At 35.1% G+C, this 24,995-nt stretch overlaps 1 protein-coding gene and 1 long non-coding RNA gene across 2 annotated transcripts in view; one reads left to right on the top strand and one right to left on the bottom strand.

Annotated features, from left to right (window-relative positions):
* CSMD1 (CUB and Sushi multiple domains 1) overlaps positions 1-24,995 on the top strand; it is a 2,598,423-nt gene that overhangs the window by 1,130,230 nt on the left and 1,443,198 nt on the right. The gene's annotated exons all lie outside the window — the stretch shown is intronic.
* On the bottom strand, positions 13,775-21,603 carry LOC140527694 (uncharacterized). Its single transcript, XR_011974898.1, has 3 exons — positions 21,519-21,603; positions 16,119-16,258; positions 13,775-14,430 (listed from the first exon to the last, which is right to left on the bottom strand). It is a non-coding gene; the product is annotated as an uncharacterized lncRNA (long non-coding RNA).

The raw sequence follows: 24,995 nt of genomic DNA, 5'->3' as shown, positions 1-24,995 counted from the left end.
AGAGGGCCTCAATTAAGATGACAGTTGTGTGAATGAAAAGAAGGGATTGGATTTGTGAAATGTGAAAGTAGAAATGACAGGATATGGCAACTGATTAGATATGTGGGGTGAGGGAAAGTTACAAGCCCAGAATAATATTAAGATTATGAACCACAAAGGATCATGATACCTTCTAAGCAAAAGGAAGATTTCTTTTAGAAAAGGGAAAGGTTGAAGGCAAAAACAATCAGGTTGGCTAAGACTTTTTGTATTTCAGATGCTTGAAATTCCAAATAGATAATTGTCTATGCAGGTCTGAAGCTATGGGAAGGACTAACTGGATATATAGATATGGGATTCACTGCATAGAGAGAATGAAACCCATGAGAACTAATGAGATTACCTGTGGAGAAAGCATGGAGGGAGAAGAAGATCTGGGATAAAATGTTGAAGAGTAGCCATAGTTGAGAAGTTTGATGTGGATGATGAATCAACAAATGATAACGAGAAGGGACAGTGAATCAAAAGAATACCTTCACAAAAACTCAGAGAGAAGGAAATACCCAGAAGGAGAAAGTAGTCAGCATTATCAAATGTATCTTTAGGACAAGGATAAGAAAATATCACCAGATTTGACATAAGAGATGATTGGTAACTTTGAACGAAAAAGATTCAGTTGAATGATGAAATCAGAAGACAAGTTGCAAAGGGTTCAGGAGTGACTAAAAGGAGAGAAGTAGAAGGAAGTGAGTATGCATAGCTTTTTTCAAGGACTTTGATAAATTAAGAATTATAAGGATGTAACTTGAGAGGGTGATAGATCTAGAGAATTTTTTAAAATTTTGTTTTATTTTTAAATGTGAAAAAAATTTGACGTTTTTGAAAACAATAAGAAAAAAAAAACCAGTTAATAGGGAGATAGTGAAGATTTGCAAAAATCTGATTGAGGATATAATTTGATGGAGGATATAGGAGGAAGTGGACTCAAGTAGAAATAGAGAAGGGAAAACACTGGCAAAGGGAAGCACCATGCCTTTTTCAGATACTAGGGAAAAGGAGAAAACAGTGAGCCAAAATATCAAGGAATTTTGAGATGAAAACAATGGGAGAAGATGGGGTTCATATTGAATGGTCTCTTTTTTTTTCATTAAAGCAACATTCAAAGTCTTCAGCTGATAGAGATTTGAAATGCAGAGAGGTGGAGGATTTGAGGAAGGAAGAGAAAGTCTGGCACATCTTCCATGGAGATGGAGTATTAACTGAAATGAAATAAAATGGTAGTTTTGGTACCATGAGATCCCAGATGAGGTTGGATAACAGAAATTTGTAATGTATTCAGTATTGAGATCTTTCCAGCTTCCTAGAATAGTCAAACTATCCCCACCATCTGCTCTTCATAGGCGTGATATTTAGGGGAAAGTAGAAAAATAGGTGGTTATGTTTTTTTTTTTCCTACTTGAGGAAGTTGATCCTTTTGAGTAATGGAATGATCTAATGTTTGACCATCCCTATGCATGGTTGAGGTAAACTGAAAGATCAGATCATGAGATTTAAAGAAATTGAGAAAATGAGATATTCATGAATGTTGTGGATCATCTACATGCATATTAATATCCCATTGCATGTAAATTTTCTGGAGTTTAATTGTTAAAACTCAACAAGTGGCAAGTTAAATAACTGAGTTATATAAAATGATGAAACAAGTACTCTTTGTTTCATAACTAAATGAAAGTTGGATTTCATGAGTTTTGTCTCATAAGAAAAAGATGAGTTCCATAGCACTATGATACTGATTTGAACCAGAGTTTCGAAGGTCCCAACAGGAGAAAGTGGGGGGAGGAATGAGCAGTTAAGAAGAAAATAGGAGGTGAATAAGAAGTTAGCAGACACAGCTTACAGAAGCTACTACTGTACTGTGAATGCTATTAAAGGTAAAACATCCTTTCATGAATTGGCTGGAAAAAAAAAACACAAAAAAAACAGGGAGCCTGCTACTTCAAAAGGAGCTCAATTCTTCAGCTTTAGCTATTTCCATTTAGCACCATCCTATCACTTGAAATCTGAAATCTTTTTGACAAACCTGTTTTTTTCTCTTCTTCCTCTGGTTTGATAGCAAGTTTCTGATGATAGTTCTAGCTACTATATTATCTCTTGTTAGGCAAAAGTGAATTCTAAGCTTTTACACCTTGCGGGGATATATTGTGCAATTTCTAACATTTCCTTACATAATCCATATTGATCACTAAACTTAGGCTTGCTAAGAATAACTTCTGCAATTCCTTGTGATCATCACTACTTCGTCCTAAATTGTCATCAGAAAACCTTCTGTTTTCATCAACAGATCTGCATGACTCAGCTTTTTGATGTTTCCTTGTTGACATATTATTCACTGAGTTTATGTGAATACATAGCTCATTGAAGACCTTTTGCTGTCATTCCTGAATATTAGACGTTTCATAAATTTCACGTAGAGGTAAATCACTTTTTGTTACATTCTACAAATTCCAAGTCACAATTGTGTCTCATCAGATTTTGATATCTGTGTGCCCCAAAAGTGTTTTTGTGGATATTTTTAAAATTCTATTTATCAAGTCCAAAAATGAGACTATTAATCCTCTTCCCCCTGCTTTTTGATGAGGAAAACTAAATCTTTCTGTAATGTCCTTAAGGTGATGGATTCTGTTTTTAGTTATTGTTGTAAACATTCTTTTCAAATCTGTTACTATCACTTTTTCATTTCCAAAAATATACATTAAAAATTGGTCTTATTTAAATGTTAATTGCTTTAAATGTGCTCTTCCCATTATACTTTTTGATCCCAAGTTTCCTAACGTATACAGCCTGTTTGAATATTTGTATTTCTTATACCTGTTCAGGTAATTATCCTACTTGTATTCTTTTTATGAGAGGAAAATGTGCTAAAGGTCTCCTAGATTGAATTTATGAGAGAACATGGACAAAAAACAGAGGATGAGAAGATATTGAAGGGCTGCTATCTGCATTGCTTCACAGAATATTAAAATCATCAGATCAGAGACTCATTTGAGTAAATCTCACACATGTCTTTAATTACTTTGTATTTTATGTATTTTCTATAATGCAGGAAATAAAAATCTTACACTTGATCTCCACATTGATTAGCTTTCAGGGAAGTTCTTACATGCAGTTTTATTTTATTTTTTTTAATTCTAGGGTGGTAGTAGACCTAGAGAGGGAAACTGACCTTTTTGATATTTGACTTGATTTTGATCATTCCAGAGGCTTATTGGATAGTCTGTAGGCCACAGGTGACATTTTTGTGCATTTATCCTAGTTTAAGAGGTTGATTTAAAATCAACCTCAAGTACTTAATCCCAAGTGCTTAACCCACAATCTTTGGGACTCACGTGAAGTTTTTTTTTTTTTTTTTTAAACTGAATTACTTGTCCTAGCACTGGGTTATTCTGAATCTCTGTTTTGATGCTCCGATGTTTATTGCAGGTTTCCATGAGAGAAAATTATGAATTGTCCTATGTACTGCAAGGATTTATTAGAGAAATTTGTTTTTCCAAGAGAAAGTGAAAGGGTGACCCAGAGTCTCAAAGGGAAGGTTTTTATTTCTGTTGGGTCTTTTGTTCAGTTATTCAGTTTTTGCTTTTGTTTGCTTTTTTCAGTTGTATTTAACTCTTTGTCACCTCATTTGGGGTTTTCTTGGCAAAGACAGTAGAGTGGTTTACCATTTGGGGTTTTCCTGGGAAAGGTACTAGAGTAATTTGCCAATTCCTTCTTTATAGATGAGGAAACAACGGCAAACAGTATTCAGTAACTTGCTCAAGGTCATACAGTTGTAAGTATCTGAAACAAGATTTGAACTCAGGAAGATAAGTCTTCCTGACTCTAGTCGCAGCACTTTATCCACTGTGTCACTTAGCTGCCTCCTGGTTCTCACAAAGGACACTAAAAGAACTTGTTCCTTTCAACTAGGGTATGTCTTCCTGTCCCTCAACCAACAAATCACCAAAAGACAGCACATTACTGGGAACCAAAGGTATTCCTTGTGTCCTCTCAGCAAAAAAGTAGGTTGTATGCCTACCTCCAAAGGAGGTACTCCCTTCTAACAAAAGTTCATGCTCCAGTTCTACCAAGTTAATCTGGGGACCCATTAAATTGATCTATTTGATACCTTCCATACTCTAATTACTCTGGATATAAAGAAAGATATATCTCTGAATAAGGAATGGAAATAGTGCTTTTTGGATCAAGGTACAACAGAATTATGGATATATGGAAGTTACTGGTTTTTCTGAAAGTTAAATTTTACTAATTCCAGCAAGGATTGGTTTGTATCTAAGGGCATTAGGGATAAGAGGGGCATAATGACCTTTTAGACCTCCCCAACACACGAATATTTGTACACAGGTTAAAACAGGTTAAAATAAACATCACTATGAATTGTTTTCACTTTATTTCAATAAGCCTACCATTTCTCATTACCTGCCTTTTATGGTAAGGTATTAAGCTACATTCAAGGCATAATCAAGGAATAGTTTATTTTATCTAAACTTGTGAATTCATTGATAGAGACCTGATAAAGAAATTCTCTTTACTAAAGCAATTTGGCATTTGCTCTGCAATTTATAATTTTAAATTGTCACCATGGAGACACGGAGAGGCTTAGTGAGTGACTTGACAAGGGCAATATAGCCAGTATGTGTCAGAGGCAGGTCTTGAGCTTAAAACTTCCTGAATCCAAGGTTAATTATGCTTCTGCTGTATCATGCGGCTTCTAGGCGTTAAAGATAGTAAAGGGGAGGGAGGAATGATAAACTGCTAGTGCTCAAACAGTAATTCACCCTTTCATTTCTTTACTGCAATATATGCACCTATAATTGCTGCTGCAGTTTGTGCTTCGAGCATTGTGTGTGGTACTGTCAGCAATGTTGGCTGTGTCAGTTTCTGCTTTTAGGGTTCTTTCTCTTGCTGTCTGGATGGTTTCTGCTACTGCTTCTGTCTCTTGATGCATATGTTCAGGGAAAGAGTTGCATTTGCTGTTGGTGGATAAAGGGATGAGCTGATTACACATGGATGAATGTTAGGTCTTCTTTAGCATCTTTAGCTATTGGAATTATCTCAAACTTTCCACCACCACCACCAACCATTTGTTGCTTCACTGTCCACAGCTTGTAACACTGATATCTATTTCTAAATACCACCATATCTGCTATGAACGTCAATTTTTTTCAAGTAACAGTAAAATGGAACAAAACAAAATGAATTTTGTTTCCATTTTGACCTGTCTCTATCACTGTACTAAATATATGATTTGCACATAGTTAGTTATCTCTACACCTCTATTTCATTTTCTATGAAGTTGAGATAACAGTACTTGAACTCCCTAAGGCTAAGTTATAGAGCAATTGCTTGTCTGCATTAGTAGAGGAAGCTTCCTCCCTTGGAATTCCCTACACCAATGACGTTATCAATTCGATTTAAAAAAATACCTCTATTACTAAAATCATTGTTAGGTAAGTAAAGAAAATTACTTTGCAAACCTTATAGCAATATCTAAATTTAAATGATTGTTACTACTAGTCCATATAATGAAGCCAAAAGTAATGATGAGGGAGAAGAGGAGAAGAGGAAGGAGAAACATTTATACAGAGCTTATAATACTCTAGGCACTGTTGTCTGGAATCACATAATCTTCTGGAAGAAGAATGTAGTCATTTCTTGTTTAAGTAAGACAATGTTTTAATCCAAGGTCAATTTGATTTTATATCTAGTTGTGTTTCTTCTGTAATATCAGCTAGTATATAATCAGGGGATTGAAACAATTAGGAAGGTCCATCTATTTAAAAAGCATACATCAAATCCAAAGAGAAATGATTCTTAGAATATGGACTGATTTGGATTACCCACGCTACAGTTCTCCTCCATTTATGTGGAAAAATCAAGAGCTGTTTTTAGTTCTTTGGCAGTTGGGAAAGTTTAACATTCACAAATCACAGGCAGCATAATATGTACCAAAGAAACATGTTTTATGTTTTGAAGTAGTCTCTTCTTAATATCATTTGATCTATTTATGTTAATCCAATAATGGAAAGAGCTTTTAGGTTCAAGTGGATGTGGAAATCATAAATTAGCAATAGACCATAGCTCCATAAACTGAAACTGCTTAGCTCAATAACTTTCATTTAAAGATATTTTTAGAAAATAACTGTCAGCATGCAGGAGACTAATTAAATGAGGTTAGAATGAGCGACAGCCAAGAATAAACTAATAAGATAGAAAGTGTCATGCAATATAGATGATACACAAATTTATATAACAAAACAGTGGTTAGTTATTTGTCTATTACTAAATTTTATCCATGACAAATTTTTGGTTTTCAGGTTTCCCTCATATCTAATTGTTAGGTATATGTGAGAAAAAAAGGCAAATGGTGAGATAATTTTAAATTATATCTACTTCCCTATAATTCAGTCCTTCTGGACCAAAAATCTATTTAGATAAATATCTATTTTTCACAATACATAGTAATAATGACAATAATAAAATGAATATAGCACCCTAAGGTTTATAAATGAATATATACAGATATACACATGTATTACTATATGTATATATACATATATGTACATGTACATATGTATGTATATGGGACTATTTATTTATTAATCTATTTATTTAGAGACAGAGGCCTTGGGTTTGAATCCCATCATTGTTTTTCCAAGTCTTTATAATGTTGAGCAAGCCAAATTACTTTTATGGAACTTGTTTTCTTCCTTTAAAAAATGAAGCAGGTCGAATAGAAGTTTTCAGAGGTCTCTTTCAGCTCAAATCTGTGATTCTATGTTTCTGTGAAGTTAAATATGAGTGCCTAATAAATCTTCTAGATGGAATTTTCACACTAGGCATTCCCAATAATGATGAAATTCTAAATTTAACAAAAAATTAGGATGAAAAGATTTAGAACTGCAAGAGATCTTAGAAATTCTCTCTTCCAATGCCCAACCTAATAAGTAAACTGAGGACAAAGATCACATATTTATATAATCATCAAAATAGGAAAGTACCACATTTTCAAGGGCCAAAAGAAATTAGGAACCAAATGTGTAGAAAGTGTGCAATTTTCTTCAGGATGATTTCTGAAAAATCAATGTTAATATTTCTATTTGACCAGTCATAAAGACTTCCAATCTGATTGACAATTGATAATTGTCTAAATATGAATGAATCTAAGGGCAAAGTTGAATTGAAAGAGAATGTTTTTGTTGCCATTGTTTCATTTTGCTTAAAAACTCATAAATATATCTATTAAGATATAAAAAATAAAAACTATCAATAGTCATATAAAATGCTCTAAATAACTAATAATTAAAAATGCAAATTAAAATAATTCCAAGGTATCAATACCAACATGACAGCAAAGGAAAATGACAAATGCTAGAAGGAATGTGGAAAAGCAGGTACACCATTGAACTGTTGGTGAAACTTTGAACTAGTTCTGCAATTCTGGAGAACAATTTGGAACTATACCCCAAATGGTTATAAAACTGGGGCATTTGACCTAGCAACATTGCTACTAGTTTTGTGTAACAAAGAGATTTTTTAAAAGAAAACAGCTAATAATACAAAAGAAGTTATAGTACCTCTTTCTGATTTGGCAAAAAATTGGAAATTGAGAGAATGTCCATCAACTGGGGAATCACTGAACAAGTTGTGGCATGTGAATATGATAGAATACTATTGTGCTATAAGAAATGATAGAAATGAATGGTTTCAGAAAAATCTGGGAAGACAAATGAACTGATTAAAAGTAAATGAGCAAACAAAGAAAACATTTTACACTGTAATAGCAATGTTGAAAATATAATCAGTTATGAAAGACTTCGCTACTCTGGTCAATACAATGATCTATGACAATTCCAAAGAACTCATGATGAAAAATGCTATTCACCTCCAGAGAAAGAATTGATGGAATTGGAATGTAGAATAAAGCATATATTTTTTCACTTTTTTCTTCCTTTTTTTTCAACATTGCTAACATGCCAATATATATTGCATGACTTTACGTATATAATCAGTTTTCTTTTTATTTGCCTTTTCAGTTAGTGGGAGAGAAACTGGGAGGATGATGAGAATTTGGGAATATTTTTTTAAAGCTACCTGAAAAAAAAAAAAGACCTAGAATGATTATAATCCATGTGAGTGAAGGGTATGCCCTTGAGAATATTATCTTAGAGCAGTGAAATGTATCTTGTCTGTTGTGTCTGGTAGGTCATTTTAAGTTACCTGTTGGATTTTACTGAGCTCTCATATTTAATCTGTATTGTATGGAGTGTTGGATTATGGCTTTTCAAATTATTCCCAATAAGATCATTCCCATAGGAGTCATTTACACACTCTTACGTTACCCTTGACAGCATGAATAATTCTGAAACAAAGAATTGCTTTATTTACAGAAAAGAATATTGAATTGTTATCTTTTAGTTGCTGACCACCGCTGCTACCTGTAGGTCCTATTACTTTCATCCAGGTTTGGTTCTTAAATCTCCCATCGAACATAATCTTTTGGCCCAAGTGTCACAGCCTCTCTTGTTGCTCCAAGGCAATCCTTCCTGCCTGCTGTTATCATTCTCTCTTGATTAGGCATCAATGCAACATTGCTTCAAATTGTATTGTCCCTGAAGCTTTTCATCTGACCACATGATACATACTGATTATCCTTCATCTTACCAAGCTACAATTGCTTTGGCATCCTCTCTCTTCTAATTTTATCACATGAGACACAAGCTGTATCTCTTCAAATTTCCAGAGTACAGCAATTGAGAATGGCTTAAATTACACAGAAGACATGCTATAGCTTTTGTCCAAGATTTGCAAACTGTTAAAAATCCCACAGTACACTTAATATCTATCTCTGTGTTGATTTTCTTGTCTAAATTTTTAAAATAATGTTGATATAGTATATTCCTGAGTTTCAGGTTGCTTTGAATTCTGATAAGATCCTGCTGAAGATAGAATTGTTAACACTTTTTATGGAACTGTGGATCAGTGAGATGAGTACAAGTTCAAGAAATCTGTTTCACAACTGAGCTCTGCTGCTTCCTCCCTGTGTGACTTGGGTAAATCACTTAGGTCCTCTGTGTCTCAGTTTCCTCAGCAAGAAATAAATGCTGTTTGAGGGTTTTGACTAGACTACTAAGGCGACTCCTAACCCTAAATCTATGTTTTGTTCCTACTCATAGAGAATTTAATATATTTACACAAAGACATGCAAATTCGTGTGTGTATGTGTGTGTGTGTGTGTGTGTGTGTGTGTGTGTGTTACTTTAGGGAAAAGAGTGGAGGAGTATTAAAATGAATACAATCTTATGCTCCAGTGTATGTAGCGGACTTTGCCTTCAGTATTCATATTGTGCTATTTGACTTTTCATATTCATAGGAGAATCGTATTCCTGTATGTCTTCTTCCTGGAAGGAGAGATTCTTTCTTTAACAGAATAAAGGCCAAAAGGAATCACAGAAAAGTGTGACAACTTTGAAAGTTACATATTGAGTTTATTATATACAAAGAAAAGCAAGCTTCCCATGATATAGAAACAGTTTCATGTACAGGCCTCTCCTGTTCTACAACATATGTAGATATCTTTGTTTTATTTGGTGTAAGTTAAGGTGAGAATTTTGAAAAAATTGAAAAATCTCTATCCTAATTTTCATATTCACAACCATTCTTTGACATTTTAAAAAATATTCTTTATTTTATTTTTAGTTTTTAATATTCATTTCTATAATATTTTGAGTTCTAAATTTTCTCCCTATCTCTTCCCTCCTGTTCCCCAAGAAGGCATGCATTCTGATTGCTTCTTCCCCAATTTTCCCTCTCTTGCATCACTCCCCCCCTTCTCTTATCCCCTTCTCCTTCTATTTTCCTGTAGGGCAAGATAGATTTCTATACCTCATTGCCTGTGTATCTTTGCAATTGCATGTAAAAACAGTTTTGAACATTAGTTCTTAAATCTTTGAGTTCCAAATTCTCTCCCTTCCTCCCTCCCCACCCATGCCCATTGAAAAGGCAAGGAGTTTGACATAGGTTATACATATGTAGTTATGCAAAATATTTCCATAATAGTCATGTTGTGAAAGACTAACTATATTTCCCTCCATCCTAACCTACCCCCCGTTTATTCTTTCTCTCTTTTGACCCTGTCCATTCTCAAAAGTGTTTGCTTCTGATTACCTTTTCTCCCAATCTGACCTCCCTCTTATCATGTTCCCCCCCCCACCTCCCCCCATTATGCCCTTCCCTCTAGTTTCTTGTAGGGTAAGATAGATTTGCATACCCAAATGAGTGTGTATATTATTCCTTCCTTAAGTCAGATTTAATGAGAGTAAAGCTCACCTTTCCCCTCTTTCCCTCTACTATAAAAGCTTCTTCTTGCCTCTTTAAAGTGAGATAATTTATCCAATTTTACCTCTTCCTTTATCCTTCTCCTAATATATTCCTCTTTCACTGCTTACTTATATTTTTTCAAGTATCATCCCTGCATATTCAACTCAACCTGTGCCATCTATCTATCTATCTATCTATCTATCTATCTATCTATCTATCTATCTATCTATCTATCTATCTATCTACCTATCTATCATCCATCTATCTATCTATACCTATATTTCCTCTTACTACCCTAATACTGAGAAAGATCTCATGAGTTACAAATATCATCTTTCCACCTAGGAATGTAAACAGTTCAACTTTAATAAGTTCCTTATGATTTCTCTTTCTTGTTTACCTTTTCATACTTCTCTTGAATCTTGTTTTAGAAAGTCAGATTTTCTATTCAACTCTGGTCTTTCTGTCAAGAATGCCTGAAAATCCTTTATTTCATTTAATATCCATTCCCCCCATCCCCAAAGGATTACACTCAGTTTTACTCAGCAGGTCATTCTTGGTTTTGGTCCTAGCTCCTTTCATCTCCAGAATATCATATTCCAAATTTTAATGTAGAAGCTGCTGAATCTTGTGTTATCCTATTTGTGTTTCCACAATACTTGAATTCTTTCTTTCTTGATGTCTGCAATATTTTCTCTTTGACCTGGAAATTCTGGAATTTGACTGTAATATTCCTAGGAGTTTTCCTTTTGGGATATCTTTCAGGAGGTGATTGGTGGACTCCCTTAATTTCTATTCTTCCCTCTGGTTCCAGAACATCAAAGGAGTTTTGCTTCATAATTTCTTGAAAAATGATGTCCAGGTTATTATTTTGTTCATGGCTTTCAGGTAGTACAATAATTTTTAAGTTATCTCTCTTGGATCTATTTTCTAAGTCAGTTGTTTTTCCAGTGAGATATTTCACATGTCTTCTACTTTTTTTCATTCATTTGGTTTTGTTTTATAATTTCTTGATTTCTCATAGAGTCATAAGCTTCCATTTGCTCCATTCTAATTTTTAAGGAATTGTTTTCTTCAGTGAGCTGTTGGACCTCTTTTTCTAATTCCAAGACCATTTCTGCTTCTGAAGGCATTCTTTTCACATTGGCTTTTTATACATCTTTTGCCACTTGGGTTACCAAGTCTATTTTTAAGGTATTATTTTCTTCAGTATTTTGGCAACCTGTTGACTCTTTTTTCATTATGTTCTTGCATCACTCTCATTTCTCTTTGCCATTTTTCCTCTACGTCTCTTAGTTGGTTTTCCAAATTCTTCTGTGGTCTGAGATCAATTCATATGTTGCTTGGAGGGTTTTGACGTAAGAGCTTTGACTTTGTTGTCTTCTTCTGGTTGCATGTTTTGATCTTCTTTGTCACCAAAGTAAGATTCTATAGTCTAAGGTTTTTGTTTTTTTTTCTGATGTTTCATCATTTTCCCAGTCAATTACTTGACTATTTAACATTTTGTAAAGATAAGGCTCTGCTCACAGTGTAGAGGTTGTACTGTCCCAAGCTTTAGAGGTTTTGCGGAGCTACTTTCAGAGATAGTTCTAAGGACCTGTAAATTTTTAGTTCCTCCAAGGTGATTTGATCAAAGGACAGGTGTTTATTTCTCTCCTGGCCTGTGCTCTGATCTGTGAGTGATCACAAGCCCTTTTTTCTGCCTTGGATCTGTGAAGAAGATTTCCTCTCCACTACCACCACAAATTCTGCCAGCCATACCAGTGCTCCAGATCCAAGCACATGCAAAGTGAGAGGATCTTGCCTCAGTGCCAGCAAAGAGATTTCTGCAATTCTCCTCTGATCAGCTGCTCAATCCTGTCACTGTCTATGGGCCAAAAACTCCTGAAGTAGCTGTTGCCCTGGGGTTGGGGCCAGACCACACTCTTCTCTCATCCAGGTCCACCAGACCTTTCCTACTGACCTTCTAAATGGTCTTTAGTGTTTGTGGGTTGAGAAGTCAGGGAACCACCACAGTTATCTATCATTCAGTCCCCTGAGACCTGTTCTAGCTTTGGTAGGACCCAGTCTATGCCTATGCCCACACTGGACTGTAGTCCTCTCCCAGCATGGTGCAACAGATCTTTCCTGTTGACCTTCCAGGTTGTCTTGGGCTAGAAATTTGTTTCACTCTTTCATTTTGTGGGTTCTACTGCTCTAGAAATTGTTTAGTCACTTTTATAGGTATTTAGAGGGGTTTGGGGGAGCACTCAAGCAAGTCCCTACTTCTTTTACTCCACCATCTTGGCTCAGCCCCCACTTTTGATATCTTTTAGGCCTAATTTTAAATTGACTCATGAAAGCCCCATTTTCTAATGGCTAAAAAATTGTTGGTGTCATGGTAGTGATTCTCCATCTAAAAGTCAATGAACAAATATTTATCAAATGCCTGCTATGTACCAAGCACTTTGCTAAGCAGTACAGACAAAGATAAAAATTAAATTGTCTCTGCATTGAGCAGCTTGCATTTGCAGGAGGTTGGGGGCCAGGGGGTAAGAGATTCACAGATAGATACAAAGTATATACAAAGCTGCTACAATGTGATTTTAAGGAAAGTGCTAACCACTAGAGAAGGAGCAGGAGATAAAGTTAAGATTCTTGTAGAAAGAAGTGCCTAAGCTGAGCCTTAAAGAAAGCTTCACAATCAAGGTTGTGTCTTGACAAATGAAAAACCAGGAGTGATGTACAGAAGGAAGTAGTATGACACATTATTCTTCATAGAAGAGGCACCGAGGTGACACATTAGATAAAGCACTTGACCTGGAGTCAGGCAATCCTGAGTACAAAGGTGACCTCAGGTGTTTGATATCTGTATAAACTCTCTGCTGCGGTTTCCTTATATGTAAAATGGGAATAAATTATTATCTACCTTCCAAGGTTGTAATAAGGCTCAAATGAGGTAATCGTTATATAGCACTTTGCACAGTACATGGCATATAGTAAGTATTATGTAAATGTTAGCTATTGTTTTTGTTGTTAAAACTCATTCATTATTCATGCTATTTCTGGTGTGAGAGAAAAATTTCATAATATGTACATTTAAAAATGTGTGTGTTTCATTTGGGAGAAAAAAGGCAATAATATTCTTTTTTACTCTTTTTCCATCTCTAAACCACATTGCCTAACTTTACCTTTTTCTATAAATTTACTGTTGGATATCTATTTTGAAATTTACTATCTTTCAGTTTTATTGATAGCCCAGATAGCTAGCTCTAAAGTGTGCTTCAAAGTAAATTGATTTAACTTGAAGAACTCCACATGCTATACAATATACTGAAAGGATTTAAGATGCAAATGTACTATTTTAGCAAAGGTGTTCAGCTGCTAATATAGGCCCTACAAATATATAAAAACACAGGTACACATACACATACATGTGCATATATGCTAATTTTGGGGGCTTTAAGAAAATATGAGGAGAAAGGCCACATTCCAGAGTACTTTGTACCATATTGAAAGAAAGAAAGTAGAATTCAAGATATTGCATGCAAATTAAAGTTTTCAACATAAACATTATCACATGCTTGCCTTCTCCAGTCAAACAACATCTGGAATATCATGTTCATTTCGTGATGCTACATTTCATGAGGGGCATCATCAAATACTGTGGAAGGAAAGTTAGACTACTCCTTGGTCTCAGAGGGCAGAATTGCATGTAGTTGTCCTTTTGAAACTTGAAGAAGATAGATTTTACTTTGGACAGAGGCTAGATGACTATTTATTCTTGTCAAGAATACTATTTTTCTCTGACTTTCAGTTTAGACAATATCTGAGGACTCTTCAACTACTATGATTCCCTGAATTTCACCCACCCTCACCTTTTTCAACAAATCATATATTTTCCTTTCAGCAAATGCACAAACTATATACCTTATCATGGATGCATGTCCACCTCATTGTAGTTAACTGTAAGCCTAACCATATATTTTCTATATACATTAGTCCCTTTCATTTTAAACACATTTTCCCGTTTGTCTATAAGCTCCTTAAAGATGTAATGTCTTCTCTTCTCTCCCTGGCTGGGGACATCATGGTATTCTGAAAACAAAGATGATTAAATGTTATTTGTTGACTAGTATCTATCTCCCTCTCTATAACTCTCTTCCTCCACACTATTATTTAGGCAAATTATTGTTTTGTGAAAGTATTCAGGGACTGTATAAAGCAAATAAAGTTTCATTTCAAGACTGAGGAAAACAGGAACTTGATCAGACAGTAATATATGGGAGAGATAAATTATTTTACCTGTCCTTTCTACAGATTCATGTGTATGTATATAAACATAAAAGAATTCTCATGACATCATAGATAGAAGGCTACATTGGAGTCAGGGAGACCTGGGCACAAGTCCTATACCTGAAGTCTACTAGCTCTTTAACCCTGAACCTGTCATTGAATCATACCACTCTCTAAGATCCTAAGTTGCCCACAAGTTGCTAAACTGCATTTGTACTCAGGACTGCCTAACGCCAGGCTAAGTACTTTATCTAACGTGCCACCTAGCTGCCTCCTCTATGAAGAATAATGTATCATACTATTTCCTTCTGTACATCACTTCTGATTTTTCATTTGTCAAGATGCAGTCTTGATTGTGAAGCTTCCTTTAAGGCTCAGCCTAGGCACTGCTTTCTGGAAGACTCTTAACTTTGCCCCTGCCCCTGCCCCAGTACTTAGCACTTTCCCATTCCCTTAAAATTACATTGTAGCAGTTTTGTATATGCTTTAGATATATTTATCTGTGCATCCCCACCCCTGCCACCTCAGGCAAATGCAAGCTCCTCAATGCAGAGACTATTTCATTTTTATCTTTGTCTGCACTGCTAACTAAAGTGCTTGGTACATAGTAGGCTCTTAATAAATAAGTTTCCACCACAAAAATTCCTGAAACTAATAAAACCATAAATCTGGCTCAAATATGCATGTCAGCTGCTGGTACTGCTACTATCCAGGTCATCAGCACACAGAAAAGAAATTCACCAAAACCTGAAGTGGTTTATATAATATATACTTGAGGTTTGATTTCCTAAATTGTACAGACTACTGGAAAGACAAAGTGTAAACAAATAGTTTGATACAAGACATCTGGGACATAATTTTCCCATGAATGCACCTAATGAAATTTCATTGATTGTAGACATGCTGTTAAAACTGCTTCCGCTCCTCAGTTACATTTCAGAAACCTTCTGTGCCGTGGCTTTCTGTCCCTACCTAGTAATGAATATTAATGCTGTATTTCATTTTAGCATCATGTTTTCACGTTTCTCTTGGAAAGGGATTTAATATGACATGCATTTAATCATTTCCACCATTGGGTTAAAGGTTTGATGTGATATTCTAATTAAGCCACTGAATTGTGACCATATGTATTTGCCAGATTTGTAGTGTTACAGAGGGAATTCTCTGTGAGCATAATTAGAATGACAGCCAATGTTTCTAGTCATGGCTATACAAGCTTGGCTTGTATGGGGCCACAGTGGCAAAGTGCCAAGAGACAAATCACTTCTACACCAAGCCCTGAAAGGGTAACGCCCAGGACTTCTGGAAAGGTCTTTTATATCACCTGATGATAGCTTGAGTGTAAAATTCCCATGACCTCAAAAAGCATTTCTCCCTCAACCCAACAGTGTAGAAGAAGATGAGTCAATTTCAGATGTGAGGAGTTGGAAGGGAAGTCAATAAACAACTATTTCAACTCACATATAAAAGGAATCCCCTCTATGACATACCCATCAGCCTCTGCTTGGATACCTCTAGGGAGCAGGAAGTCAGGACCTCTTAAGGCATCCCATTTTAATTTTTGGATAGCAATAATTATTCAGAAGCTTCTCTGGACATTAGATTCCCCCATTTCTCCCAGTTCTGCAATCTGGAGACAAAAAGGACATGTATAATGTTTCTTCCACGTGATATCCCTACAAATACTAGAAGACAACTATAATTTCCTGAAGCTTTTTTTTCTCAGGCTAAACATCCCTAGTTTCTTAATTTGATCTTTATAGCCCATAGTCTAAAGACCCTTGACCATTCTGGCTACCATCTCTTGGATATTGCAGCTTTTCAGTGATCTTCTTAAACTGACTGTGGCACTTAGAAAATGTGCTAAAATGAATATGATAAAGGCAGATGAGTGTTATTATCATTTCCTGTGACCTGAGAAGTGATAACCTCTCAATTAAGAAAATGAATGGGTGAGCATTTTTTCAAGTATTCGTTAAGTAGCGGCAATATGCTAGGCACAGGAATGTGTGTGGGGGGGGAACAGAGGAGAATATTGTAAATACAAAACAATAAGTATAGGCCATTACATTTGCTCTCAAGAACCTCATAGTCTTATTTGGGAGATAGAACTTAAAATACAAAAGAAATAGAGAAAATATAACAAGATTATAATAAAAAAGCTTCATGCACAGTATATTATGAGACAGATATTAAAACATTTGTTAACTTTGAATATAATTAAGTGCCAGAAATAAATGGTTCATCTACAAAATGTTACAGAAAGGTTAAGGAGGGAAGAGATTAACATGAGTCAGACCTAGAGACCAAAGGAATTGGTCATTTTAAAGGATGTTTTTGGGCATCAAACCTAGTTTCAATCATTACTTAAGAGATGAAAAAAACTAAAACCCTGTGATTATCTTGCCCAAGTTCATACAACTAATAAGAGAACTAGAAGTAGAAGCTAGGACTTCAAAATCCCAAACAAAAATCCCACAAAAGTGGGCCTTGGAATGGACCTTAAGGAATATATGCACATTCCTTTCATTTTCTTTCATAAACCAGATCTTTAAATGTATATTTATTGTTATAAGACTTTCACATGTGGTCATATTCAAACTTTAATTCTGCCAGCTATTCTCAGGCTTTCTCTTTCCCCTTTGATGGCTCTTAAGGCTTCAGAATATTCTAATATTCAGAGTGAGTATGAACATTCCTCTTGGAGTGTTTTTAGTGATATGCACCTGGATATATTCCTAACAGAAATGTGTATTCTTATTTGAAACATCTCCTCAGATTTATATGCAAAGAGATCCACTCACAAATCTTTGTTGTTGTTTGGTCATATTTTCAGTAATGTCTGACTCTCCATGAATCAGTTTGGAGCTTTCTTGGAAAAGATACTGAAATGGTTTGCCATTTCCTACTCCAGCTTATTTTATATGTAAGGAAACTGAGGGAAACAGGGTTAAAATGACTTGCCCAGGGTCACTGCTAGTAAATGTCTGAGTCCAGATTTGAAATAAGAAAGAAGGACCTTCCTGACTCTATCCACTGCTCATGCTCAACATACCCACAGTAATATTATTGCTTTGTCTCTTTCTCTGAATGTCTCTGTCTCTGTCTCTCTTTCTCTCTCTCTGTCTCTCTGTCTCTCTCTCAGTCTCTCTCTCTGTCTCTGTCTCTGTCTCTCTCTCTGTCTCTGTCTCTCTCTCTCTCTCTCTCTCTCTCTCTCTTTCTCTCTCTGTCTCTCTCTCTCACACACACACACACACACACACACACACACACACACGATATTTATAAACTTTCAGTATACCCTCATTCACTCACCACAAGTCTATTCAACCACAATGATGATTTTACATTTAGACTCTTCCATGTGTCTTTCTGTCATCAACAGAGGTGTCAGGGAAAGAAACTGACACTTTTATAATAGGATATGTGTGGCATAACATTGAACCTTGACCAGTGACAGCTGTGAGGCTATTTCTGGTCTATCCATAGCTATGATACCTCAGTTCTAATTCTGAAATGTAGGAAACACATTAATTTCTTTTTAAAATATCTTTTAAAATTTGAGCTTGAGCTTTTCTTGTTATAGAGAATTCTTGTTAAAGGAAATCATTTTAGCAATGAAAGTATCCATTTCCTCTGCAGTTTCTTATCAGAGGGTAACCTGGTGTGCTGAAAAGGTCAGTGACCACCCAGAATCAGCCCTCAAACCCATGTTTTCCTTATGCTAAAGCCATTTGCATCTTCCTGCTCCTTGTGAGATATTCCAATTTTAAGTAAAATCACCACTGACCAAAGTAATGCCAGCTGCTATATTTCACAGACATCATCATCTTCTAGAAATGTTGAGATGCCAAGAATTCCTAATTCTAACTTTTCAGAAGTTGTCAACAGTTCCTTATGCATATCCAACTTTTATTGTCTAAGTATGTCTCTTTGTTTCTGGCGTGCAACTTCATGTTAAGAGGTTATTAGGATGCTTATACCAATTTATTATCACAGATCACTGCAGTCCTTGACGTCTTTCTCTTTAGTCTGTATTATTTTGTTTTGTCAAAGTCTGGGGGCACATAGACCAGATTTTGCACATAATGTTGTTTTGTTTTTGTTGTTTCCCTGATCAATTTGGTTTCAATTTATAAGATCATAAGCAATATAATGAAATGGCTCATGTAGACAAGCCATGGCATCTTGTGAACTCCTGCATATTTCATGGAGCATGGTTGTCATTTTCATCTGTCTTCCTGTCCAACAGTGCAACAGCTTGTTCTATGGCCTAGTTAAATTAGCTCATTTCTTGGTGCTCTCCACAGATATCAGGTTAGGAAAACAGCAACAACATTGTATGGTGTGACAAGTCCTATTTGTAGGATAGCTTATTTGCATAGGTTGCATGAACAATTGGTCCTGAAAGTTTGTGATAGCTGTTAGCCTATTGCAGTCATTATCATTGGCAAATTAGTAAATTACATTTATGTCTATGGAATTTTTCATTTTAACTTTGGAATAATTTTTCCAGGATCCATGAAACATGTGATTAATGTGTTATTTTTAGATATTTATCCCATCAAAAGCCTATCACTAACATTCTTAAATGCTAATGGGGAGAAAGCTAGTCCGAGAAAAGTGGGGAAATATTCAATACTTCTAAAGTTTCTTACATTTGGAAGGGAAATCACTGGGAAGACATAGTTTCTTTTCTCATTGCATTCATATGATTTAAATTTAGTATTTCAGTCTATTCAGATCTCTCGGAGTTCAGGTCAATTTTCAAAAGTATTTAGCGGTTACCTCAGGTGTTCCACCAGGATAAAACTGAGTCTTCCTATATGACAGAAAACTCTAGCCAGATTAGGAATCTTGTATAATACTTTATTAAAATATTTTTCTTAAATTTTTAGCCATTAAAAGTCTTTGGACTTATGGGAGTTGAATTAAACCCAAAATTTTCATTTCAAAAATGAAATAAGACTATCTAGAACAAAGGTAAGATTTTTACCTTAGAAAACCAGGACTCCCTCCATGTGACCCCTGAACAGGTCAAAAGTAGACTGTTCTATACAGTAAGAATGATGCAGGTATTCCAAGATATAGAATAAGAATGTTGGAAAGGACCTTCCTCCAGGTCATCAACTTTAATCCCTCACTTTGCAGAAGAGAAAACTGGAACCCATAGAGGTGAAAAGTCCTTTTATTCCAAACACAGCATTCAATACTATATATCTCCCTTCTCCCAAATGGTTATAAACCTCAGTATATACTACCAACAAAATTTATTCCTTCTCAATGCTTTCTTTTAAATGAAGAAACAAATAAGTATGACATTTTTTAGCCTGCTTTTGATAAAAAGAATTTGATGTTTGCTTGCAGCACAGTTATGCAATCTGCAGATTCAATTCATCTTTCCAGTGAGCATCTCTTCTCTATGGTCACAAATGGATTTGAGCAATATGAAGTTTTTGATTAGAAACAGGGCTCTAGAATTTCATGGGGGGGGGCGGGGAGGTGCAACTCTAAACAGTGCAAGTTTTACTGAATGCTAACTTCCTTAGAACAGTTACCATGTTGCCAAAGGAAGAAAAGTTATATAATAAAACTGAAGAAAAATTGAAAATAGTTTAATAGAATTTAAACTCATATGCCATGAGTTGTTAAAATCAAAATCTATTTTGTGTTTGTTCAGGTGAGTAAATAAAAAGGCCTCAGTGAGGACTTCAAAATTTACCCAGGTACCTGAAGTTCTTAAATTTGAATCCTTGTTTTAATACAAAGATATCAAAGAGGAGAAAGAGAGGGGTAAAAGAAGTGAGAGAGGGAAGGGGGAGAGAAGAGAGAAGAGGAGGAGGAAGAGAGAGAGAGAGAAAGAGAGAGAGGGGGGAGGCAGGAGATATTTAGGGAAATTTAGTGAAAAAATATATGTATGTATATATGTATATATCTATGTCTGTATGTCTAACATATGTTGCAGTATTTCCAGTGATTGTCTAAATGTATAGATATACCTCATAGGTAATATAGAGAAATATCTCAGGAACCTTCTTTTCCAAGAGAGACCGTGATTTTCACCTTGAAGGGATTAGAGAAAGTCCCTTGTCTGATCATTTGTTTCCTTTCTTTACTCATTTCTAAGAGAGATATTGGGTGAGAATTATATCTGTATGTCTACCTCAAACATTGCTGACCTAAGAGTATCATAGGTTCATAACAAAAGCTACTACTCTAATCACACTTAAGGGGACAGGTAGCCCTCAGTTTTCCCTAGATAGCTTAGCTTCTAAGTTAATTTTATAAAAGACCATCACAAACAGCAAATAGAGAGTAAAATTTATCCAAGCAAACAGAAATCAGACAAATTATATAGATAATAAATACCCAAGAATATTCAAGAATGAATTAACTTTTAGCTGGAAGTTGAGATCTAAACACAAAGAAAGAAAGTCTTTCTTACCCAACAAGGTCTATTCTGGAATCTCTATGAATGCAAGTTGAAAACTGGGAACATTTTGAGGAGATGAGTTCTTCCGTTTGTCTGTGGCTACTTTCTCTCAAAGTGTCTCTCTAAAAGAATGTCTCTAACCACAAATGTTTCTGAAGAAACTGTCACAAGTTTCCTTTGCTTATACAAGTACTCAACATCATGTCCTGTTCAACATTCTCTCCACCAAACTGGAGTCACATCTCTTTCCACATAAGCAACAGTAGGCAAAATACCCCAAGTTTGTCTGGAAGCCCATTTACATATATATATATATATATATATATATATATATATATATATATATATATATATATATATATATATATATATATATTATCTCGGTGCTTTCAAAGCATAGTGAAAAAAAAGCCTTTATTTGGGAGAAATGGGTTAAAATTTTTGTTTTACTACTTACTGTGTAACAATAAGCAGGTCACTTAAATTCTCTGAATCTCAGATTTCTCATCTGTAAAGTGGGACCAATAATACTTGAAACTTCATGCTGTTTTTGCTTTCATAATAATTGGGGAGAAAAGAACTTAGGAAGCTTTAAAATTCTATGTAGATATAATCTATTATGACTCACATTCTCATACACCAAAGGTAGATGGAACTACAAAATAACTGAAAAAAACCCACTAATATTATGTGTGTGTGTGTGTGTGTGTGTGTATATGAAATAATTCACTTCAGCAAAGGGAAAATTATATTTTTGTTCTTATCACTGAAATCTATTTTTAAACACCTGTCTGCACATGCTGCTAAACATGAATGGCTTAAACCACCAATCAATATATAATATGCATTTCAGTGATCTTTCAGGTCATTCATATTAAAGGTATGTTTTTATCATTGATATATTCAATTAAGTTATTAGATTTATTTAATAACCATCCTATTTAAGAGGTTAAAATGGCATAGAAGTTTTAAAACATGGAACATTTAGCTGTACAATACGGAGAAGATTAAAAAAGAAAAGAGATGGGAAAAGAACAAGAGAAAGATGGCAAAGCATCCAGGGGCAATATGAATGATGAATAATAGTAAAATCCAACCCCAGTCAGGAGGATGTAGCCTAAATTTATGAAGAAGAATATTACAGATGCCACTGGTGCCAGTGATGGATTTTTATATGTTCTTGGACAAGATGCAATAAAATGGTGTTAAGGAGTGTTGAAATAGGCCACCATTTTTCTTTTCCTGGTGTGCTATAATAAATAACACCAGGATTGTTTGTCATACAATACCTCATACTCTGAGAGTAAAAGTTCTGATTCCTGACCATATGCTTCCTATCAAATTGACCTTAGGAATTTAGATGGAAAAGAGTCGATCCAATCACTTGCTATTCTAGAGGATACACAGGTAACAATTCAAAGAATCAGTGAGTGGAAAGATCACTTGGATTTGGATGCAGAGGAACAGAGTTTGAATTCTGACTCTTCCAAGTACCACCTATATAATCTTGGGTAGGCTGTTTAACCACTCTGTGTCTCAGGTTGTTCATCGGTATAATGCAAGGAATGAACAAGATTACTTTCAAAGTCCCTTCTTGCCCTAAATCTTTGAACCTATGATCCAGTCCCCCTAGACTGAACTGTCTTCTTAGCATTCATCTCTCTTTCCTTGAGTCCTACCTTAATACTAATGTAGACTACTGATACTAATCTGATCTACTGAAAGGTAGAAAATTGAGATCAATACTACTTTCAGAGATCTGCGTGACATACCTAAAAATCAATAGATTCAAAATCCCAGTGGTGAGATGAAAGAGAATGGGAAGTGGATCTAAAAGTATAAGTATACTTGCCCATGGTTCCAGGGGCACAAAATGTAGCCTAGGAGCCTTGTGTGATCACTACTAGCCAAACTGTCAATAATCCATCTCACATTTTTTTTTTTACCTAAGTGGCTATTGAATATCATGGTGTCTGTTTGATATTATGCAACTTCTTGAACTTCATCTATAACAAATCATCTGAAACTCCTTGATCTTTTATCTACTTTTTCTTTAAAGCTGTAAGATGAAGAAAAACATGAAGTGGGAGGCACGTTCCTGTTCCATGTTTAATGAAAATAAATTACTGATTATAGAGTCTGAAAACTGAAGTTCAAATCCTGACTTTGCTACTTTCTCTGTGATTCTGAGATTTTCATTTGGTCATAAACTTATAGTTGAAAAGGAATTTAAAATCATCTAATTTATTCCCATCATTTTGTAGACGGAGAAAGTGAGCACCAGAGAAAATAAATGACTTGCCCAAGTTCACAAGGTAGGATGTGTCTAGAATTCAGATCCAAGACCTTGAACTTTAAATCTGGCATTCTTTCTTTTTTTAACATTTTAAATTACTTTTATCTCCCCAATAAACAAACATTTGTTTTCTCTCCCCCTTACCTTTCTTTCACTGGAAAAAAACAATATCCTTCTGTATTCAAAATACATCCCCTCATTTGCCAAATCAAAAACCATATGTTTCTTTTTAGATTTTGAGGTACCATCTCTTCGTCCGGAGGTGGATTGTATTCTTCATTATCAGTTCTGTGGAATCATGGTCAGTCAAGTCATTGATCAGAGATCCTAAGTTGTTTTTCTTCACAATTGTTATTTTGTAATTTATTCTCCTTATTATGCTCATTTCGTTCCATATTAGTTCATGCAAGTCTTCCCAAATGTATCAGAAACCTTCTCTTTGTTCATTTCTTATAGAATAATAGTGTCCCATTACATCCATATACCATAATCTGTTCAGCCATTCCCCAAAGGAATGAATTTCCTTAGTTTCTAGTTCTTGCCACCACAGAAAGGATGACTATAAATGTAATTATCCCAATGGATCTGTTTTCTTTTCTTTGACATCTTTGAGGTGTAGGATTAGTAGAGGTGTTACTGGATCTAGATATGATTATACTGTTTAGTGTGACTTTTGGAGCACACTGCACTATGCTGCCCTAGCTGAACCTTATTTTTTTAACCAGGTAAGGATACTCATAGATTGAATATGAGTACAGTTTTATAGAACTTAAAAGTGCTATAGTAGTGGGAGTTATTATCATCATTAATTCTGACATGTAGTGTTCTTGGTATAATGAATAATACTTATGTGTAAATTCCCTTCACCAATGAAAATTAGCAATTGATCTTCAATTTAGTGTGTTAGAGTATTTTCTGGGACACAGGGAGGTTAAATTAACTACCCAAAGTTTCACAGTTGTCATGTGCCAGAAATAAAACTTGATACTGCGTCTTCACTCTCTCTTCAGTGTACCATTTGACCTTTCAGTTGTTACTATTATGATGTATTACTACAAAGACCACTGGAGAGTCACTTGGGGTATTTTGGAGGGGCAGGAGCTGTACTAATGATTACATTTTTTTTATAATTGCACAAGAAAACTTGATTTCTTTCTCATGTACTTACTAAAAATATACACCATTATTAAGTGCTCATTGGGAAAACTGTTTCTTTGGAAACAATAACTGTCTTTAACTATTAGGATAATTAATGAAAAATTTAAATTATTGCCTACGTGTTCTCTTTGAAAGGAGCAAAAACAAATAGTAGTTGCTAAATAATTTGGACTTCGCTCAATCGATGTAAGGGTGTATCAACTAAGTAGAAAATCTGTGTAACAATGCAATGCCTTCCCAATGAAAAAGTTTGGCATTTGGAAAATTGTTAGAGTATGATATTGTTGCAAAGACAGTACTCAAATTTCTTGGAGCATTTCCGAGGGACAAATATTGGCTCTCACTCCCCAAAACAGTAAAGTTCTAATTAATCCTGACCCATACCATAACTACATTGTTGGTATTAGAATGTGGTCAGCAGGATAATTTAGAATTTAAAGGATTAGGAGGTATCTGGACTGGAATTGAGTGACATTTTCT

Source organism: Notamacropus eugenii, chromosome 1, assembly GCF_028372415.1.
Source record: "Notamacropus eugenii isolate mMacEug1 chromosome 1, mMacEug1.pri_v2, whole genome shotgun sequence".
Taxonomy (NCBI): domain Eukaryota; kingdom Metazoa; phylum Chordata; class Mammalia; order Diprotodontia; family Macropodidae; genus Notamacropus; species Notamacropus eugenii.
The sequence above is the reverse complement of the archived record's forward strand: the minus strand, read 5'-3'. Positions and strand labels throughout refer to the sequence as shown.